At 39.6% G+C, this 23871-nt stretch overlaps 1 long non-coding RNA gene and 1 pseudogene across 1 annotated transcript in view; one reads left to right on the top strand and one right to left on the bottom strand.

Moving 5' to 3' along the window:
• Window positions 1-3412: 3412 nt before the first annotated feature.
• Window positions 3413-23871, bottom strand: part of LOC149120927 (uncharacterized) — a 33808-nt gene continuing 13349 nt past the window's right edge. Inside the window, exons 2-3 of the long non-coding RNA XR_016225545.1 lie at window positions 6855-6990; window positions 3413-3784 (exon numbers count right to left, since the gene is read on the bottom strand). This is a non-coding gene — a long non-coding RNA (uncharacterized LOC149120927). The remainder of the gene's footprint in view (window positions 3785-6854; window positions 6991-23871) is intronic.
• LOC149120928 (U6 spliceosomal RNA) lies at window positions 4042-4109 on the top strand (annotated as a pseudogene).

Raw genomic sequence — 23871 nt, 5'->3', positions numbered from 1 at the left:
GCCTCATAATCCATCATGGAATTTGAACAAGGGAGAGACCTTAACAATATAATGAATGTGGAAGAGCTTTTCTCCAAAATTCATGTAAGTATTGTGACAAAACCTTTTGCTGGAAATCACATCCTATCCAACAGAGACTCATGTAAAGGAGAAAGCTTATAAATATTATTAGAGTCAGAAGTCAATGGTACATCAGAGAATTGACACAAGTGGTTTCTTAGGCGTATACTGATTGTGCAAAAACATTTTCTTTATTTCAGGCTTGTATAGACACAGAATTCACAAAAGGTGATAGTCTTTGCATGCTGTAAATACAATAAAACCTTTAGCCAGAAATTAGACATCAACAGACTTCAGAGAATTCATAAGGAACAAAAGTCTATGCAATGAATTTGGAAAATGTATTTCTGTTATAAATCAGTCTTCAATTCCCATGAATAGACTCACAAATGAGAAAACATGCATGCATACAAAAGTTTTGTACCATAAATTATCTCTAGATGGTAAACTAATATATCACACAAAAGAAATATCATGAGTGTAATGGAATTGGGAAACCCTTTGCTATAAGGCAGATTTCCAGAAAGCTTAGCAAGATTACAGAAAAGTCTCTGAAAATGTAACATGTCTGAAAGATTTGTTGGCATCACAAACTGGAGGATAGCTCAAGTGCATGTGTTTTTGTGCCTGGCATCCAAATTGATATCTCTTTTTCTTTGATGAATTCCTTGTTTATTTATTTAGCAGATTTAGAGACAAAGGATTCCTGTCCATTGATTTACTACTATATGCCCACAATTGCCATGGTAAGGTCTATGGCAAAAACTGAGTGCTGGGGGCTGTGAATCTGATTCATCACTGATAACATTGAAGACATTGGTTCCTGGTTCTTATGCTGCTATGCATGGAAATGTTTCTCTAATTTCATTTTCAAATAGTTCATTGTTAATATAAAGAAATGCTTCTAATTTTTAAAATTTCATTGAAATAATTTGTGATTAATGTGTCCTAGTCATGCATTATTACAGGGTGTAGTGCAATATTTGCACACATTTATGCAGTAAAAAGTGATCAAGCTAAGCAACTACAGTTTTATTAAGTTTTTAAAGAGTTATTTATTTGAAAGACAGAGTTACAGAGAGAAGTAGCAGCAGAGAGAGAGAGAGGTCTTCCTCTGCCGGTTCACTCCCCAGATGGCCACAATGGCCGGAGCTCTGCCAATCTGATTCCAGGAACCAGGAGCTTCTTCCAGATCTCCCACTTGGGTGCAGGGACCCAAGGACTTGGGCCATCTTCTACTGCTTTCCCAGGCCATAGCAGAGAGTTGGATCAGAAGAGGAGCAGCCAGGACTAGAACTGGTACCCACATGGGATGCTGGTGCTTCAGGCCAGGGTGTTAGCCCACTGTGCCACAATGCTGGCCCCCAAGCAACTACAGTTTCTAATTCTTCTCCATGATTTGAGACTACCAGCTCCTCTCCTTCAGTTCTTTACACAGAACCTAATATGGTTGAATGTAGTCATCTCATTATATTATGGAACACCAGAAGTTCTTTCTGCCTCTTTGATTTTTGATACCTATTATCCAATCCCCCTCTATCCCTAGCTGCTTCCCTTCTCAGCCTCTAGTAATCACAGTTCTGTGTTCAGATCCATTATTTTCTTTCACTTCCACATGCGACAAGGACCAGGTGACATTTGTGTTCCTGCTTCTGTCTTATTTCAATTAATTTAATAATATTTTGTTCTTTTTTGTATCTAAAAGAGGTTGCCCTGTCCATTGTTTTTCATTGATGGACAGCTAGATTGGTTTCAAATCCTGGCTGCAGTGAACTGTGTTATAGTGGCTGTGTTATGGGAAAATTGCTGTATCTTTGATATGCTCTCCTCCTTTCCTTCTAATAAAATTTCCTTATTCTATATAGCCAAGAGCAAGATAACTCTCACATGGTAGGTCAATTTTTATCTTAGTTTAATTTTTGTTATTTATTTGAAAGAGTTACAATAGAGGTAGAGACACAGAGAGGTCCTCCATTAGCTGGTTCGCTCTACAGATGACTACAAAGGCCAGAGTTATGCCATTATGAAACCTGGAGACAGGAGCTTCCTCTGGGTCTCCCACATGGGTGCATGGGCCCAAGGACTTGGGCCATCTTCTACTGCTATCCCAGGAGATAGCAGAGAGCAGTATTGGAAGAAGAGCAGCTGGAACTAGAACTGGCACCCAAATGGGATGCTGGCCCTTCAGGCCAGGGCTTTAACTCACTGCACAACAGTGCCAGCCCCAATTTTTATCCTTTTTAAGGAATGACCATACTGTTCTGCATAACATCTGTACTAACTTGTGTTTTCACCCACCATATATGATGGTTTTCTTTTCCCATGTGCTCTCTAGCATTTGTTATTTTTTATCAGTTTGGCATCAAGATGATATAGTATTGTTCATGTTTTTGTGTATTTTGAAATCAGTTAATTTGTTTATTAAATCTTTATTATTTGAAAGGTGGATTTAGAGAGAGAGGGAAAGACATAGATAGCTTTCATCTGCTGGCTCACACCCCAGAGAGTTTCAACAGTTGAGCCTGGGGCATGCTGGAGTCAGGAGCTTCATCCAAGTCTCCCACATGAGTGGCAAGGACCTGAGTCCTTCGTCCATCTTCTGCTGGTTTCCCAGGTGTTTAGCAGTGAGCTAAATTGGAAGTGGAGATTCCTAAACTCAAAGTGGAACTCAGATGTTATGCTGGCCTCACAGATTGCAGCTTTCCCCACTTGGCCACAATGCCAGCCCCTCTATCAATTTAATTCCTCAAAAATAGCTCAGTAATGTTGGCATCTATCTCATTTTGTTTTTTCTCTGTTATTATTCAACTTATTGATGTCTTATTTTTGTTCACATTATTCCTCTCAATTGCTCTACCTGAGGTGAGTAGGGCTGCTGTGTTGCTTAAATGAAGTGTATGCTTTAGATTACTCATTTAATGAGTGCATGTCATTCACATAGCACTTCACTGAAGTTCTACTATGTCCCAAATCCTCTTCTAGGCACAGAATTTAGACCACTTTTCTCTTAGGCCCAGATCTTGCCTTTAACATACTACTTGGAATTTAGTAGCTCATGAAATCTGCAGACTGCATAAATGAATGAATATTTTGAGGGCTGTGCTTTTGTGGAGGAACTTCATAGGAGACCGAAGGAATAAAATAAATCAAAAGTATCCACAGTATATAGAATGTATACTATTTTACAAGTCACAGAGAAGAAGAAGAAGAAGGAAAGTAGTAAGACTAGAAAGTTTGTGGCAAGACTAACAGGCGCTGGTCAAGAACTTAATAAGCACATTAGGAAAGCAGTAAGGTTTCTTTTTTTTTTTTGAGGAAAAGTTTTTATTTCTAGTGATGAAATTGGCTACAGAACATTATGAAAGTTTAAAAATACAAAGAGAAATTGTCTATAATTAATAGATTCAAAATTTGACAATCAGTGAATATCATTATTAGTCATTACCAACAACAGTTATTGATTTGAAAGGCAGAGTGACAGGAAGAGGGAACCACTGCTTCACTCCCCAGACACTTGCAATAGCCAAAGCTTGACCAAGCCAAAACCAGGAACTGGGAATTCATTCTGGATGTCCCATTTGGGTGCAGGGACCCAAGCACTTCTGCCATCCTTCGTCTCCTCCCAGGGTGCACACTAGCAGAAACTTGCCTCAAAGCAGAGAAGCTACCACTCAAGCCAGGCATTTGTATATGGGATGTGGGTGTGTGGTGGTGATAGCAAGCCCTCATGGATAAAAAAAAAAAACAAAAAAAACAAAACAAAACAAAAAAAAAAAAACAAAGTTATTTCTATGCCAAGGAAATTACTCTGTAGTCTTTCTCTTATAAACTACGTATTGCTGAACCTAGATAATTTTTCCTTTATTTAACAATGACATGAAAATGTCAGTTGAGTTGGCTTTCCTGAAGACCTTGTTTCTTGAATATTAGTGGCTAGCTGAGATAAATTCTTTTCATCTCTTTCTCGCTTCGGCAGCACATGTGCTCGCTTCAGCAGCACATATACTAAAATTGGAATGATACAGAGAAGATTAGCATGCCCCTGCGCAGTAAGGTTTCTTTACCTCCCTGTAGGCTCTGCTCTCCAGAGGTGAACAGGGTCCTCTAAACCCACTTGCTGCACACACAAACACCTGAGTGTTGTATTCTCCCACAGGTGTTGGAGACTGATATGGTGTTCTGATTTATATTTACATAATGGCTAGTGACATCGGGCATATTCACATGTTTTGACCATGTACATTTCTTCTGAGAAATGTCTATTCAGATCCTTGCCTGTTTCTTCACTGTATTTTTTGGAGTTTTTCCAATTCATGTAAATGTTCTGGAAATCTGTAAACATTCAGAGTTTTAATTTTTCCTGCCATCTGTTCATTGTATCTACACTCTGATGTTTACTTTGTTGTGAAGAAGTATCTTAGTTGGATATACTCAAATGTCTCTGTTTTTATTTTTGTGACTATTGCTATTGGAATCTTACCCAAAAGCTATTGTGTGTTGACAATATTTAGAGTTTCCCTATGTTTACTTGGGTTTGGGTCTTATGATTACATTTTAATTCACTGTGAGTTCACTTTCACATAGTGTAAGAGATGTTGGAGTCTCTTTTCAGGCTTCTACATATGGATAATCAAGTTCCTCTGCACCACTTGTGAAAGAGATTCTTCTTTCTCCAGTTCATTTTAGTTCCTTTGTTAAATATGAGTTGCTGGTAGAAATTTGGGTTTATTTCTATGCTACCAAGTCTTTTCCATTGAACTATGTGTCTGTTATTATATCAGTGCTAACACTTCTTCTTTTTTTTTGCAGTATATTTATATGAAAGGCAGAGTTACAGAGAGGTAGAGGCAGAGAGAGAGAGAGGTCTTCCATCCACTGGTTTACTCCCCAAATGGCCACAATGGCCGGAGCTCTGTTGATCTGAATCCAAGTGTCAGGAGCTTCTTCCAGGTCTCTATGCAGGTGCAGGGGCCCAAAGACTTTGGCCATTTTCTACTTTTTTCTCAGGCTATACCAGAGAGGGGTATAAGAAGTGGAGCACCTGGGAAACATACTGGCACCCATATGAGATGCCGGCACTGCAGACGGTGACTTTACCTGCTTTGTCATAGTGCTGACCCCTGTAATATGTCTTAAAATATGGTGTGATGTCTCCAGCTTTTTTTTGCTTTATAATATTGCTTTAGATGTTAAGCATCTCTCATGTTTCTATGTGAATTTTAGCATCATTTTTTCTAGCTCTGAGAACATCGTTGGTATGTTGATTGGGATTACATTGAATTTGCAAATTGCTTTTGGTAGTATGGATATTTTGGTATTATTCTTCCCATTCACAAACATAAGTTTTCTGTGAGACTTTCAAAAAGCCTTGACAAAAATTGGACTTTATTACACAAAAATTCATCACTTTTTGGGATCATTTAAATCCATAATTTTGCACTAATATTTGATAAATAATTAAAGACTTTGAGCATTTTAGTAGGAGAAATTAAAATATTTATCAATTTCTTCAAATATTGTTTAGATGTGATATTCAAATATTGTTTAGAGCCATTGTCTATATTCCCTCTAAATTACGATCTTTTTGCTTTTTGCCTGTTAAACTTGTCCCTTGATTCAAGAACCCTTTTTAATGTAATGTAAACTGAAAATGTCATTTCATAAGCTAAAAAAAATGACAAAGAAGGAAAAAGAAGGGAGGGAGGTTGAGTATATAATTATGTTCTCCGAATTTTTTCTATAAAACATATTGAATCATTTAAAAGCTAATTAAAATTAAACTCAAAATTGGACCATTATGACCAATATTTAAAACAAGTGATTAAAAACTGTAGATGTCTTCAATTTTGATTATCATTCTTCTTTAGAATATCTGAAAGAAATCCGGCTTCTCACTTTAAAATATACCAGTGTGTTAGAATTCAGTATTAAATGACTTTGTTTAAAAGTTTTATTTAATCTATTGCTTTAAGTAGTAATACTATGGCCATTGTAAAACAAAATCCTTATCATTTTCCATAAAACAGAAAGGGCCTTTAAAACATCATCACTAAAAATATTAAGAGACCTAAAATATAACATTCTTAAAACCCAAGTGATACCATTCAAAATTTTCAAATATGCAGGGATAGTTCATGTCAAGTAACTAAATAATTGTTAAGTGTATATATGGAATAGCTTCTATAAATTCTTTTGGCAAGGGCTGGCACTGTGGCATAGTGGGTGAGGCTGCCACCTGCAGTGCTGGTATTCCATAGGGGCATCAGTTCAAGACCTGGCTGCTCCACTTCCTATCCAGCTCTCTGCTATGGCCTGGGAAACACTATAAAATGGTGCAAGTCCTTGGGCCCCTGCACCTGCATAGGAGACCAGGAAGAGGCTCCTGGCTCCTGCCTTCCAGTCAGCACAGCTCCAGCCATGGAGGCCAACTGTGGAGTGAACCAGTGAATGGAAGACCACTCTCTCTGCCTGTCCTTCTCTCTCTGTGTAATTCTGACTTTCAAATAATATAAATAAATCTTTAAAAATTCTTTTGGCAAATAGATGAAGCTACTTGTTATACATTTCAAATAAATAGCAAACATACTAGAAAAATATATTGAATAAAATTTAAGCAACTCATAGCTATACACAGAAATTTCTCACCATAACAACATAGCAACCACTAAATTTCCAAATTCAATTTTCCACAACTTAGAATCTTTAACTCCAGAAGGAGTACAAAATTGACAGAACAGTGGCCTATGTATCAGGATACCTAATGCTAATACAGAATTATCCCTGCCACAACTTACCTATGTGACCTTGAACAATTCACTTTACTTCTCTGGGCTTGGCATTTAGCATCCTCATGTGATAAAGGAGGCTTGGATAAGATCAGTTGTACTCTATCTTGAGACTTCAATGATCTCTCAGTTTCCAAACAGGCACCTTAAGGGAAAGTAAACCTTTAGATCAAAGCTTACATTTTTAAATCTAAATATATTTTAAACTCTTTCTACAACTAGTACAAAACAACACATTCAAATGTGTACCATGCCACTTTTCAATATTTGGGAATAATTAATGCATCATTTTAGAGCATTGTCTTGAGGCCAGTGCTGTGGTGTAGCTAGTAAAGCCACTGCATGCAGTGGGGGCATCCCATATGGAGGCCGGTTCAAGTCCAGGCTGCTCCATTTTCCATTCAGCTGTCTGCTATAGCCTGGGAGAGCAGTAGGAAGTTGGCCCAAGTCCTTGGGCCCCTGAATCTGCATGGGAGACCCTGAAGAGGTCCTGGCTCCTGGTTTCAGATTGGCATATCTCTGACATTTTAGGCCATCTGGGGAGTGAACCAGCAGATGGAGGACCTCTCTCTCTCTCTCACTTCCTCTTGTTCACTATCTGTGTAACTCTGACTTCCAAATAAATAAATAAATAAATCTTTTAAAAAATCAAAAGAATATTGTCTGGCACACAGTGAACCACTAAGTACAAGATATTATTAGTAATATTAGATTGAAATATTGAAATAAACTAGGCAATAAGCCTTAAGATGCAAATTAATACCAAGAAATATAATCTCAAATTTCTGTGTTCAACAAGGTAGTCTCTTTTCACTACTAACTTTATACTAAATAAGATATTTTGATATTTTGTTAAGAGTAAATTTATCGGGGGCCAGCGCCGTGGCTCACTTGGTTAATTCTCCACCTGTGGTGCTGGTATCCCTTATGGGCAAAGTGTTCTAGTCCTGGTTGCTCCTCTTTCAGTCCAGCTTTCTGCTATGGCCCGGGAAGGCAGTAGAGGATGGCCCAAGTGCTTGGGCCCTGCACCCGGATGGGAGACCAGGAGAAAGCACCTGACTCCTGGCTTTGGATGGGCACAGCTCCAACTGTGGCAGCCATCTGGGGACTGAACCAATGGAAGGAAGACCTTTCTGATTTCTCACTGTATATAACTCTACCTGTCAAATAAAAAAAATTATTAGTTTTTCATAAAAACTGCAGTATTGAAAAAGTTCTAAAATCCCTCTAATTCTAAATGTCTGTGACTGCTAACTCATTAGCACATATTGCATTCTTTACATCTGGGTAATCATGACAATTCACTTTTAAATGATTAACAGATCTGCTGTTATATATAAATACATGCTTTTCCGAAAATCATACAATAAGCAGGCTACATACTTTACTTCAAGTAGAACTGCCATATCCAGTCCTACAATTGTAAATAAGACAGTTTCAATTGTTCAGCATTATCAATTATAAATTCCAATCGTGTAGCAATACTCATAAGAATTTAGGGGGCCGATGCTGTGGAGTAGCAAGTAGAGCTGTGGCTTGCAGTGCTGACATTCCAATTGGGTGCCAGTTCAAGTCCTGGCTACTCAAATTACTATCCATCTTTTTAGGCAAGTAAGACTTACTATCCAGCAGTAGAGGATGGCCCAGGCCCTTGGGCTCCTGCACCTGCATAGGAGACCCAAAAGAAGCTGCTGGCTCCTGGCTTTGGATTGGCAGAGCTCCAGCCATTGTGGCCAAATGGGGAGTGAACCAGCGGTTGGAAGACTGCTCTCTCTCTCTCTCTCTCCTTCTCTGTGTAACTCTGATTTTCAAGTAAAATAAATGAATCTTTTTTTAAAAAGGATGAAATAAAAAGGAAGATGAAGATTACAAAATTGTTTAATTTTTTTAATAAATATAAATTTCCAAAGTACAGCTTTTGGATTACAGTGGCTTCCCCTCCCCCAAAACATCCCTCCCACCCATAATCCTCCTATTTCCTGCTTCCTCTCCCATCCCAGAAGATTACAAAATTGTATGAAGGACATTTGTACAGTAAACAAATATACTGATTTCCAATGCAATATTTGAATACTTGAAGCAGGAAGGCTAAGTACTTCTTTGCCAAAATAACATGTTTTCTCCAGTGTAAAACCCATTTGCCATCCCAATACACAAAGGGATTTGGGGCAAGAAGGAAAAAAGAAGTCCACACATGCAGAAATTTTAAGCAAAACAAAATAGAGAATGTATTTAGTTTCATGTAAATCACATGAGAATTAATAGTATTCTACCAATTTGCAACAAATATTTTTAACTTTAATGAATGAATGAACTTTCAGTTACATAGCAGGAAACTTCTACCCTCTCCCATAAAACTGAAAGAGAAACTTTTTAAAAGTAAAAACTGATGAAAGAATTCTGCAATACATGTTAATGTTAAGTAGCGCAGCAGAGTTTATTTAGAAATACAAACACACACACAGAAAATAAATACATTAAAATCTTACTGAATAGTCCAGTAATAGTTCAGGATCCAATATGTGTGCAAAAGATTCTGGATTTCCCAGTCACTTTGTATAGGAAATGATGTGCTTTGCTATGTAGCATGTAACTTTAGATTCCTGAACACCTCCACTTTGCTTCTTACCCTGAGTCCCAGCAAATACAGGAACACAGCTGTTGAGTCATTCATTTTCTGGATTTGGGAATATCAAAGAATTAATGAGTATAGAAAGTTGTACAGCAGAGACCAAGAATGTCCAAGGGAGGTCAGGAAAATCAATTGAACAAGTCAAAATACTATGAATGTATACTGAATGCTCTGTTTTTAATATGTCTTACTTACCTAAAAAGACATGAGGGCTATTGCTCTCTCTCTTAATACAACTAAGGAGAAGATATCACCAATGCTCAAGAAAAATGAATACACAGCAGAGCTAATACAAAATCCCCAAATTCCAAAATAGAAAAACTGGATATGCACTCCTTACACACACCCTGAAGTGGCAATGAAGTAGAACAAATCTAAAATTAGAAAAAAAATCTTTTTTTAAAGATTTATTTATTTATTTTAAAGTCAGAGTTGCACAGAGAGAGGCAGAGAAGAGAGAGGGGTCTTCCATCCACTGGTTCTCTCCCCAGTTGGCTGCAATGGCCAGAGTTGTGCCAATCCAAAGCCAGGAGCAAGGAGCTTCTTCCAGGTCTCCCACATGGGTGCAGGGGCCCAGGACTTGGGCCATCTTCTACTGCTTTCCCAGGCTATAGCAGAGATCTGGATCCATATGAGCTGCCAGCACTGCAAGTGGTGGCTCTACCCACTATGCCACACCACTGGCCCCGAAAATTCTTGTCAAATTAAGAACATTTAACCTTTGTTTTAGAGTGCATTATTAAAATATCTAAACTGGGGGAATACATAATTTCTTTCTTTAGAAATCAGAAGAGAAAAAGAACACTTCAAGCCTACTGTGACACCACACAGAAGGAATGGAGAATCATGATCTCAATTAGCCTAGGGACAGAATAAAAGGGAGGGAAATAGGAACAACAGAATTAAGATGAATAAGCTTTGACAGCTGAGGGAATCTGAATGTAAAGAAAAGGCATGCAGTTAACTGAAACAATAGAGATAATTCTGAGAGGAAAAAACATTGTTAAGTCATATTAATGGGGCCAGAGCTGTGACTTAGTAAAGTAAAAAAAAAAATCTAAAATTTGTTTTTAAATTATATAATTAAAAAAGATAAAAAAGATGTTCAATCTTAAGTCTCTACAGCATAAGATATACATCAATTTTCCCAGGTTCTATTTTCATTTATTAACAAAGTTTCATGGGTGTAATCACTAAAGTGGCTCCAATAAGTCTTTTTATAAAAATTATTTTTTATTTTGACAGGCAGAGTGGACAGTGAGAGAGACAGAGAGAAAGGTCTTCCTTTTTCTGTTGGTTTACCCCCTAGTGACCGCTGCCGCCAGTGTGCTGCAGCTGGCACATGGCGCTGATCCAAAGCCAGGAGCCAAGTGCTTCCTCCTGGTCTCCCATGCAGGTACGGGGCCCAAGCACTTTGGCCATCCTCCATTGCACTCCTGGGCCATAGCAGAGAGCTGGACTGGAAGTGGAGCAACTGGGACAGAATCTGGCTCTCCCAGCAGGACTAGAACTTGGTGTGCCTGCACCGCAGGTGGAGGATTAGCTTATTGAGCCATGGAGCCTGCCTCCACTAAGTCTTAACCTGGGATGCAACTAAATTTAACAAGGATACTCAATAGGAATTTTAGAAGAATTCCAAAATATGTATCAGAATAAAAATAAATACTTTACTTGGTACATCTCATTTTAACTATACTATTGTCTAAATTTCCAAATGTCAGATGTACTAAAAAAATCCCCAAAGCAGCAGAGTTGGTCCGACATGATGAGGAATAAAATAAAGAAAATGAGAATTCGCAGATCCCAGATTAAAATAACCAAGAAGGCCCAATAAAAGAAAACTCAATGTCTTCATACACTAACATTTATTACCTCAGATTTATTTAACAAAAAGGTGATTATTCCAGCTACATCCCATTAGGTAGCCCAATTTTACCTGCTAAATCCATTTAAAAAAAGCACCTCATGATATATTACTAAAATCATATTGCTATATGCCATCCACCATGTCCACTGTACCTTATACCTAATGTTAACAGATCTGATGAAAATCAGTAGATAAATGATGTGTCTTAACCAAGTGTGCAAATGCATTTTGCTCCAAGTTTTTCCAAAAACCCCTCAGTCTCAGTTTGCCTTCACCTTGAAAAGACACTTCTGAGGTTTACTAATCAGTCCAGCTTCTTCGGGCCTCCCTCCAATGAAAGGGGCTAAAATCCATCAAAATAAACTCTAGGCACTGTCCTTGTGCTCCCAGTGACTTTTTCACTCTAGGGGCTCACAAACCTTCTAAATTCTTTAGATCACCTCTGATGTCCATTAGTTCTCAAAGACTATGATGCAAGTAATTTCCCCTCTTGGAACCTTGTTATTAACTGTGCTGTATGAGAAATGAAGTCTCCTACACACCTTGTGCTTATGATTCTCCAAACCATGTTGCCTGCTAGGACTTTGGCCATGAATATAGGACAGCAATACCTGAACATGATTACTGAGATCTCCTTAATAAAGGATAGACTGGGGCCAGCACTGTGGTGCAGTGGTGTAATCCTTTACCTGCAATGCTGGCACCCCATATGAGCACCAGTTCTAGTCCCCATTTCTCCTTTTCCCATCCAGCTCTCTGCAATAGCCTGGGAAAGCAGTAGAAGCTGTTCCAAGTGCTTTGGTCCCTGCCAAAATATGGGAGACCTGGAAGCTCCTAGCTCAGATTGGCCCAGCTGCAGACATTGCAGTCATTAGGGGAGTAAATGAGCATATGGAAGACCTTTCTGTGTCTCTTCTTCTCACTCTCTGTAAGTAAACCTGTCAACTACATAAATAAATTCCTTATATATATATTTACATTTATTTATATATTTATGTATATAAATATATTCATATATAAAATATATTATAATTTATCATACAATATATTATATAATATATAATTATAAACAGATAATATTATATAATTTATTATATGTATTTTATATATATATATATATTATTGAGATGACTTCAATAGCCAGAGTGTGGCCAGGTTGAAACCAGGAGCTTTTCCTCTGATGTGTGTCCCAGGAACCCAGGTACTTGGAGCATCTTTCACTGCTTTTTCAATCCATTGGTAAGGAGCTGGATCAGAAATAATTATTTATATATAAATAACAAATTCATATATAATATATACAATTATATATTTATAATAATTATATGCAATTCTATATTATGTATAGAAATATATAGTATAATATATAATATATATTATAATATATAAATATATATATGATGGACCAAAATATGGTATTCTCCATTTGGCAGAAGGGACAGGCTCCAATATCTACTGTCTATGTCAGTATGTCAGCATAATGCAGGAGGTAACCCCTCTACCAAATAAGAAAAGCTATTTCAGTTCAGCTGGACATCATTCTGCTGACTGTTGACCTTATTACTGTTAGTCTGGATGCTTTCATTGGTTGCAATCCAGAGACCCAATTTTCCCATAGATATAAACATCAGCAAACATGAAAATTTGGTAAGAAAAGCTTAAACTGAGAGTTATGATTAATAACTATTTTTTTTAATTTTTATTTAATGCATATAAATTTCCAAAGTACGACTTATGGATTACAATGGCTTCCCCCCCATACCGTCCCTCCCACCCACAACCCTCCCCTTTCCCACTCCCTCTCCCCTTCCATTCACATCAAGATTCATTTTTGATTATCTTAATATACAGAAGATCAGCTTAGTATACATCAAGTATGGATTTCAACAGTTTGCTCCCACACAGAAACATAAAGTGAAAAATAATAGATGATTTTTTTTTTAAAATGATGATGAAATCAGAGCAGACCTATTGTCATGTTTAATCCCAGTGAGAGTCAAGTTGGGAATTGATAATTTCTTTTTTTTTTTTAACAGAGGATCAGTTTAGTATGCATTAAGTAAGGATTTCAACAGTTTGCACCCCCATAGAAACACAAAGTGAAATATATTGTTTGAGTACTCGTTATAGCATTAAATCTCAATGTACAGCACATTAAGGATAGAGATCCTACATGAGGAGTAAGTGCACAGTGACTCCTGTTGTTGACTTTACCAATTGACACTCCTGTCTATGGCATCAGTAATCTCCCTATGCTCCAGTCATGAGTTTCCAAGGCTATGGAAGCCCTCTGAGTTCTCCGACTCTTATCTTGTTTAGACAAGGTCGTAGATAACCCTACGGTTCGACCCAGCCATCCCACTCCTTGGAATTTACCCAAAGGAATTTAAATTGGCAAACAAAAAAGAGGTCTGCACCCTAATGTTTATTGCAGCACAATTCACAATCGCTAAGACCTGGAACCAACCTAAATGCCCATCAACGATAGACTGGATAAAGAAATTCTGGGATATGTACTCTTTAGAATACTATACCGCAGTAAGAAACAATGAAATCCAGTCATTTGCAACAAAATGGAGGAATCTGGAACACATCATGCTGAGTGAAATAAGCCAATCCCAAAGGGACAAATACCATATGTTCTCCCTGATCAGTGACAACTGACTGAACACCAAGAGGGAAACCTGTTGGAGTGAGGTGGACACTATGGGAAACGGTGGCTTGATCAGCATAGCCCTGACTGTTAATGAACAACTTAATACATTATCCCTCTTAGTAGTTTTTTTTATCTGTTCTACTTAATATGACTGGTTTAGATCTGTAATTGATGCACAGTTATTCTTAAGTGTTGAAAATTAACTGAAATGTGATCCCTGTTGAACATGGTGGTGGGAATGGGAGAGGGAAGAGATGTATAATTTGGGACATGCTCAGGCTGACTTGCCCCAAGTGGTGGAGTTGGAAGCATACCAGGGGATTCCAATTCAATCCCATTGAGGTGGCATGTACCAATGCCATCTCACTGTTCCAGGTGATCAGTTTCAGTTCACAGTTGGTCATGGTGGAGGGACTGGGAGTCAAAGGGAGCACATAGACAAGTCTAGTACCTGCTAACGCTAACCGATGGAGTAAATAAAGGGGAGAGTGATCCAACATGGGAAGTGAGATACTCAGCAGACTCATAGAATGGCAGATGTCCTAAATAGCACTCTGGCCTCAGAATCAGCCCTAAAGGCATTCGGAGCTGGCTGAAAAGCCCATGAGAGTATTTCAGGCATGGAAAGCCAAGACACTCTGGCAAAAGATCTCTGCGAGTGAGATCCCAGTGGAAAGAACAGGTCATCAAAGAAGGAGGTACCTTTCTCTGAAGGGAGGAGAGAACCTCCACTTTGACTATGACCTTGTCTAAACAAGATTAATAACTATTTTAACAAAATTTCTCAGAACCCATCTAATCCAAACCTTGGACAATTGGAAGACATTGTACTTGGCCCACCCATAATCAAAATGGATTCTAAATCCTTCAACTGCAAGGAGAGTATCATAGACATTAATGCTCCAAACGGATCCAGTTCTCTGCTAATGTGTCTGGAAAAGCAGCACAGGGTGACTCAAATATTGGGGCTCCAGCACCCTTGTGAGAGACCTGGAAGAAGCCCCTGGCTCCTGATATCAGTCTGGCCTAGCCGCAGTCATTGCAGCCATTTGAGGAGTGAACAAACCAGGAGGAAGATCAATCTCTCCCATTCTCTCCATCTAGTGCTGCCTTTCAAATTCATAAAAGGATCTTTAAGAAAATAGATCACTTCAATAAATTTGCCATTGCTCAGTCATGATGACTTTTACTACCTTCAGTTCTTTTTCAAAAGATTTATTTATTGGAAAGGCAGATAGAGGAGCTGGTGGTTGTGGTGCAGTGGACAAAGCTGCTATCTGTTACATTGGCATCCTGTATGTGCACCAGTTTAAGTACCAGCTATTCCATTTCTGATCCAGCTCCTTACCAATGGACTGAAAAAGCAGGGAAAGATGGCCCAAGTGCCTGGGATGCTGCCACGCACATTGCAGGAAAAGCTCCTTGCTGCCATGCACATCGGAGGGAAAACTCCTGGCTTCAACCTGGCCACACTCTGGCTATTAAAGTCATCTCAAAAATGAATTAGGTGGTGGAAGATTTCTGTCTCTCCCTCTCTCTGTAACTCTTTCAAGTAAGTAATTAAATATTTTAACATGATAAAAAAGGCAGAGACACACAGAGACAAAGAGAGAAGGAAAGAGAAGGAGAGAGATCTCCCATCTGCTGGTTCACTTTCTATATGGCTACCACTGTGCAAGACCAGGTTCTCAAGTCCCCATTGAGGTTACAGTTCTCCAATTTGACGACAGGAATGAAAGAATTTGAGCTATTATACATTGCTTCCCAGGGATATTAACATGAAGCTGATTAGGAAGTGTAGTACCCAAAACTCAGATTAGCACTGCAATATAGGATGTGGGCATCTGTTGTGACTGCTAACAAATTGGAAATCCTAGAGTAAAAATCAACAGATTCCTGGACATACACAATATACCAAAATTGAGTCATGAAGACACATAGAAAAGCTAAACAAATCAAAAACCAAGACAGAGATTGGATGAGTAATAAAGACCCTCCCAACAAGCAAAAGTCCAGGATCAGACAGCCTCACTATTGAATTCTACAGGACTTTTAAAGAACTAATGCTTCTCAAACTATTCAACACAATTGAAAGAGAGACAATCCTCTCAAACTCCTTCTATTAATCCTGCATCACCTTAATTCTTCAACTAGAAAAAGATACAGTGGAGAGAGAGTACTATAGAAAAATATCCCTGATGGGGGCCAGTGCCATAGCACACTGGGTTGATCCTCCACCCGTGGAGACGGCATCCCATATGGGTGCCAGTTCTGGTCCCGGTTGCTGCTATTCCAGTCCAGCTTTCTGCACTGGACTGGGAGGGCAGTGGAGGATGGCCCAAGTGCCTGGGTCCCTGCACCCGCATGGGTGACCAGGGAGATGCTCCTGACTCTGGCTTCCGATTGGACCAGCACTACCTGTTGAGCCATATGGAGCATAAACAAGCAGATAAAATACTTCTGTCTCTCTGCCTCTGCCTCTCCATCTCTGTAACTCAATCTTTCAAATAAATAATTCTTTTGAAAAGGTCAACAAACAATAAAGGCTGGTGGAGAGGGAGAGAAAAAGGTACCCTAATCCACTGTTGGTGGGAATGAAGCTAGTGCAACCATTATGGAAGGCAGTATCAAAGTTCCTCAGAAATCTGAAAACAAACATACCATGTGATCCTGCCATCTGACTACTGGGAATTTATCCGCATGAAATGAAATAGAATATGCACAGGCATGAGTTATCTGTACCCTCATGTTTATTACAGCTCAATTCACAATAGCTAACATGGAATCAACCCAGATGTCCATCAACTGGTGACTGGAACAAAAATATGAGCTATATATACAGTGTAAAATACTATTCAACCATAATTGAGAATGAAATCCCATCTTCTGTAACTAAATGGATGAACTGGAAACAAGTATGCTTCATGAAAGAAGCCAGTCCCCAAAAGACAAATACCATATGTTTTCTCTGACTGGTGGTAATTAATATATAGACAACAAAAAGCAGCATATGAGTTAAATTGACATTTTGAGATTTGAGTATTGTTCATAGCACTTTTCTGTACTCTTTGATAGAGTACACAACATATACTCATTGATATTTCTGCTACTACTTGCTGAATTCTTTATTTTGTAGAGGGTTAAAGCTTGTGATTCTAAAATAAAATCAAAGCATGCAGCTGTCAAAATTAAAAGAAAATAAAACAAGAAGGAGGGAGTTGGAAATATGAGAACAAGGGAAGATAGGATAGGATGTTATCAGTTTGCTCTTCAATCTGTATATATAAATTACATGAAATTTGTTCACTTAATATGCATTTAAAAATATAAACTTAACACTGGAAGAAAAAGACCTGAGATCAGTGTTTTCTGGATTACCACTAATAAAATTTAGTCTTCATTTATGTCTGACCATATTTAATTTCTTATTTATTTATTTTATAAGAAAATTAACATCACCATTCCTAACAAGTCCATCCTGCTTCATGCATATCTATCAGTTCCCACTATGCTAATAATTTCTCATGAACTTAAATCCATATCATCTTAAAAAGATGCAATGTGGGGCTGGCGCTGTGGCATAGCAGATAAAGTTGTTGCCTGCAGTGTTGGCAAGCCATATGGGTGCCAGTTCAAGTCGCGGCTGCTCCACTTCTGAACCAGCTCTCTGCTATGTCCTGGGAAAGCATTAGAAGGTGGCCCAAGTCCTTGGGGCCTTGCACACATGTGAAAGACCCTGAAGAAGCTCCTGGCTTCAGATTGACACAGACCAGTCATTGCGGCCAACTGGGAGTAAACCAGCCGATGGAAGACCTCTCTGTCTCTGTCTGTCTGTCTCTCTCTCTCTACCTCTTCTCTATTTGTACAACTCTTTCAAATAAATAAATTAATATTTAAGAAAAAAGCCTGATTCATGTTATTATTTATGTGTTTTAGAGGCTTTGCAGATGTTGATTACATGTGCCATGAAAACCCATTAAAATGCAAATCCTATAAGAGGCAACTCCATGTGCACTAAACTGGTAAAATCCAGTGCATGTGTTGAGAAAAACACACTAGCAATACATTTCAAAAAGCTGTGAAACATTATAAGTGGCTGTCAAAAGCTAAAAATCTGACAATGACTCATTATGTCATTTATTTATATATAATGCTGAGAAAATCAGAAGTATTTGTTAAAACTTCTGCTAAAATGCACTAGATTTATAATTTTTAAATGCATCTTTCCTAGATGTAATGCAGTCCTGTACTACTTTAGAGTATCAGAAATTTAAAATGTTGGACTGGTGCTGTGGTGGAGCAGGTTAACACCCTGGTCTGAAGCGCCAGCATCCCATATGGGGGCCGGTTCAATACTCAGCTGCTCCACTTCTGATCCTGCTCTCTGCTATGGCCTGGCAAAGTAGTAGAAGATGGCCCAAGTCTTTGGGCCCCGTACCCATCTGGGAGACCGGGAACTAGCTCCTGGCTCCTGGCTTCAGATCAGCACAGCTCTGGAAGTTGCAATCAATTAGGGAGTGAACACCAGATGGAAGACCTCTCTCTTTCTCTCTGTCTCTCCTCTCTGTCTGTAACTCGACTTGTACATAAATAAATAAATCTTTAAAACAATTAAGAAATTTAACATGTGAAAGGTTTTTAAAAAATGTATTTCTTTATTGTGAGGCAGAGTTACAGATATAGAGAGGAAGAGAAAGAGAGGTCTTCTATCAACTGGTTCACCCCTAAATGGCCAGAATGGCTGGAGCTGGGCCGATCTGAAGCCAGGTGCCAGAAGCCAGGAGTCAGCAGCTTCCTCCAGGTCTCTCACATGGGTGCAGGGGCCCAAGAACTCAGGGCATATTGCACTGCTTTCCTAGGCCATTAGTAAAGAGCTGGATTGGAAGTGCAGGAGCAGGGACTCAAACTGGTGCCCATGTGGGATGCTGGTACTGCAGGTGCATGCTTAATCTACTATGCCACAGAGTGGGCCCAGTGAATGGTTTTAGGAAGACATCTTTCATGTAGACTAGGCTGCAATATTGCAAGGTAAGGTTTAGCTTTTATTCCCACACATCAGTATTCATCTTTTAGCAACTATAAATACTGAATATCATACATATAGACATAAATATAGGTAACTGAAGATTTTGTTGTCATTCTTTCTAATTCTCTTTTTAATGTCTGCTAATAGGCCATCTTATGGATTATTATATTGATGTTACCCATACACAACCATCAGGCATTTCCACTGTTGAATGTGTTTATGAGTACAGGTAGATTTGTGTGTACATGAATGCACATTTGATGGAGATAGCACTGACAGTAATACTGTGAGAAATCCTAACGCTGATTCCAAACTTTCTGTCCTCCGCAGAGATGGCTGTCATTGAAGTAGACCACAGGGCCCCTTTTGCTGTTATGGACTGAAATGTGCCTCCCTAAAACTCTAACACGGAAGTGCTAACCAGCAACATGACTCTACCTGAAGAAAGTGCTTTTAAGCAGATCAAATGGTAGATGTGTCTGTCACATCGGAGAAAGGCTTCTGGAAAAATCGAGCCTATTTAAGCACCTTGATCTGATATTTTCAAGCTCTACAACTCTGAGAAGTAAAATTCCATGATTTAAATCATATTCTCTGTGGTATTTTCTTAGCAAATTAATATATCCTCATTTCTGCCAGCATTTTCTATTGTCATCCAGAGGGTCCTAGTGATTAGCAGAGAAATATAGAAACTAAAAACTGTGATTTTAGATTACCAAGTATCTACTAACACAAAAAGATCCCAGAAGCCACCTACTACCATCGTCCAGGACCCAGAAAAAAAACAGGAAGGAGTCAAGTTGCAGGGCAGTAGAAAAAAGTGAATAATGAAAGATCACAGCAGAAGTAAATAAGGAAGTGTTTGGTGCTGTGGTGTAGTGGATTAAAGCCTTGACCTGCTGTGCATGCATCCCATATGTTGCTGCTAGGAGACCAGGTGCTCCACTTCCAATCCAGCTCCCTACTAATGCACCTGGGAAATTGGTGGAAGATGGACCGTGTTCTACGGTGCTGGCACCCACATGAGAGACTTGGAAGAAGCATCTGGCCTTTCCAATAAATAAATAAATCTTAAAAATATAGAAACAGTGTTAGCACTGTTGGAAAACAGACTCATAGTTCAGTGTAAAAGTATAGGCAGCTGAAATAAACCGACTTTTCTACAGGCAACTCCTATTTAACAAAGGAAAGAAAACAAACAGGAGAAAGAAGAACCCCTTTAGCATATGGTTTAAAGGAAAGTGATTATCCATATGTAGAAGCCTGAAAATATACCCAAAACCTCATACACTATGTAAAAGCAACTCAAGGTGAATTAAAAGTCTAAATATAAAACCAGAAACTAAGTAAACATATGAGAAACTATAAAACATAAGCATAGATAACAGTTTTGGGTAAGATTCCAAAAGCACAAGTAACAAAAATAAAATATAGAAATTTGAGCATATCATATTAAGATACATCTTCACAACAAAGTAATCAACAGAGTGAACATACAATGGACAGAATGGCAGGAAACATTGAAAACTCTGATTATGACAAAAGATTGATAGCCAGAACATACATATATAGAACTGGGAAAATCTCCAAATAAGAAGCAAAATGTACAGCTAAGAAATGGGCAAGGATCAAAACAGATGTTTCTCAGAAGAAGAAATCTCAATGGTCAAGACATAGATGAACATGCCCAATATCACTAGCCATTAGGGAAATGTAAATCAAAACCAATAGCAGACTCCATCTGTGGGAGAAGACAATGCTTGGGTTTTCATTTGTGCAACAAGTGGGTTTAGAGGACCCTGTTCACCATAAGAGGGCAGAGTCTACATGGAAGTAAGGAAACCTTAATGTTTTCCTAATGGGCTTGTTAAATTCTTGACCAGTGCCTATTACCTTTGCCGCAAACTTTCCAGTCTCACTACTTTCCTGCTTCTTCCTCTTCTCTGTGGCTTGCAAAAACAGTGTACCTTCTATATACGGAGGATACTTTTGTTTTGTTTTATTCCTCCTATCTCATGATGTTCCTCTAAGAAATCACAACCCTCCAAGTATTCATTCATTTATGCAGTCTGCAGTTTTCATGGGCTACTACATGGCAAAGTACTAGGTTAAAGGAAAGGTATAGGTCAGGAACTGAGCAAAGTTCACAATGATGAAGCCATTGGGGAAATGAACCTGATGGAAGACCTCTCTCTCTCTCTCTCTCTGCCTCTCCTTCTCTCTCTGTGTAACTCTGATTTTCAAATAAATAAATAAATCTTTAAAAACTAACAAAATATACTAAAAACCTGGTGGCAACACCTTTCTATCAGAACATGTGAAGCACTCAAACACAGTTTGTCCCAGAAAGTCAACCATAGGGCATATCGTCTACTGCACTTGTGGACATCTCTGAGGGAGGTAAGGGGCACTTATTTCTTCCCCTCTTCTTTCTTACCACTCTCACAGTTATAACTTCTATCGATGCTTCCACAGACCAGTCTCTATGAAATTGTAGAACTAATATCCTCCCATGTCAAAAGTGTCATGGGTTTAAACACAGAACCCAAAATAAGATAAGTAACTGGCCTTCTTAATTACACAGTGTGGAATGTAAGATTCTCAGTGGAGCACTGGGTAATATAAAGTGCTGGGCAGAGAAAAACTGTTACTTATCTGTATTTATGATGCTGTAATTCTCCTCTTTATGCAAACTCAGATTAAAAGAGCTCCCGTTAGTGGGCAGCACTGTTGCATAGTGGGTAAAGCTACTGCTGCCTTGTCAGCATCCTATATGGGTGCCGGTTGGGATCCTGGCTGCTGCACTTCCCATCCAGCTCTCTGCTGTGGACTGGGAAAACAGTAGAAGTTGGCCCAAACCCCTCATCTCCTGCACCCACCTATGAGACCTGGACAAAGTTCTGCCTTTCAAATAAATAAATAATTATTTAAAAAAACAGCTTCATCTCAGAAGGAGCTCCTGGCTACTGGCTCCAAATTGGCATACCTCCAGCTATTGCTGCCAATTGGGGAATGAACCATCGGATGGAAGACCTCTCTCTCTTTCTCTCTCTCTCTCTCTCCTCTCTGTGTAACTCTTTCAAATGAATAAATAAATCTTTAAAAAAGTAGCTCCAGTTATTGACAACACAGTAGACTTGCATTAATTTTGGTTCCCTTCTCACTTTGCAAAGGGATCAGTGGCAGGTCAAAACAGTTGACAGCCTTGCTAACAGGAGAAGAGATAGCTGAAGACAGAAAATGAAAAGCAGCCAAATACATCATCAAAGAAAGAGAAGTGGACCCCATCCAACACAAACCTTTAAAAGTGGATGCTCACAATTAATGAGTGAAACAGCTGCCCACTGAAATCTTGTCTAGGGAGGGAAGATGTCCTAAGTTCTGCTTTTGTAAACTCCAGTCATAAATCTGTCCTAATAAATCTGTCCCTGGCATCTCTTTTACAAACATACTGGACCCACTGACCATTGGAAATGTGGTTCTAATCATGTAGGCTGCCATTTAAACCCACCAATGCTGTAACAGCTAAGAAACTTGAATTTGATGCTCAATTCTCAGGAAATCATTCCAGCTGAGCCTAGGGCCATTAATAGAAACTCCTTGGATCCTCCACTGTCTCTGTGCCTGTTTGAAAGAAGGGAGATTTCCCACCCCATGTTTCTGGAACAGCTTCAAATTCCACATTGGAAAAATTTGATAATTAATACTTGAGAGGGATCAACACACAAAGCAGCTATTCACGCTTCACACTGCTCCCCACCAGGAAGATGAGGTGCAGGATGAGAGCAGTGGGGCAGATCCTAGACAGATCCTCCTGCCCACCCCTCTGCTGCCCCAGGCTCCCTCCTGAGGGCCATCCAGCCCCACCCTGCAGGAACCAGCCCAGGAAACATCAAGAGACCAGGCCAGACTGCATTCTGAGACCACCCACAGTGGGAACCCGGCTTATTTAACTGTGGAGATCAGGAGTCTTTCTGCCTTCCTTCCCTGTGAGTGCAGGTTCCCAGAACACTGCCCCCTCTCTCCTGTAACCACTAAATAAAGCACATTAGGGACAGTTTAGGTGAGGTACTGCAGGAGAGAGTCCGGGCACTTTGAGCCTGGGAAATAGAGGTGGGAGACAGAGCAGCCCGGGTCCCAGCCCTGACCTCGGGAGAAGCTGCCAGGATCGCTGGCACACTTCTCCCACATGTGTCTCCGCCCCTTCCTGCATGCCAAACCTGCAGCAGAAAGTCCCTGGAGCAGGTACCCTTTCTTCCAGATACACGGGGAGTGAAATTGGGAGTGTGGAGAAGAGAGTCCCTGGCATGTGGGACCCACAGTTGGTGGATGAAGAGGGAAGAAGCAGCAGGAGGCAGGCTCAGGGTGAGCACTCGGAAACTGCCTGGGATCGCACGTGCAGAGCAGGAGTTGCAGTAAATGCCAGAGAAGGAGCAGCATAGCCCCCAGGGTTGACACTGATCAAGGAATGAACTCCCCTGGTCCAACTCTGAGCCCCAGGGACTGGCAGTGGCAGGTGCATGCCCACAGGTATTTGGAAAGCAGAATACCTCGGAGCTACTGGGAACTCTGGGAAATGGAGTCCAGGCTGCAGCATCCCTAGAGACACCAGCTGTTCCTCCAAAAAGCTGCAGTCAGGGGTGGGTGCCCACAACCAGAGGGCATTTGCTTTTGTTAAGTCCCTCCTTCCTTTCCTTCCCACACCAAAATCTCAGGGATCAGTTGCTGTTCCTTTCCTGCATCAAATCTGAAAGAGTGACACTCACTTCTGCTAACTGACCCCAAATCCTGGCTCCCTCATAACCTCTGTCTCTTCCAGAAAAATCTTATTTACTACTTTGGCCC

This window comes from Oryctolagus cuniculus, chromosome 18 (genome assembly GCF_051225735.1).
Source record: "Oryctolagus cuniculus isolate XC-2025 breed Fujian yellow rabbit chromosome 18, ASM5122573v1, whole genome shotgun sequence".
In the NCBI taxonomy this organism is placed as follows: Eukaryota; Metazoa; Chordata; class Mammalia; order Lagomorpha; family Leporidae; genus Oryctolagus; species Oryctolagus cuniculus.
Note: the sequence above shows the minus strand (reverse complement) of the source record. Positions and strands in the feature narration are given on the sequence as shown.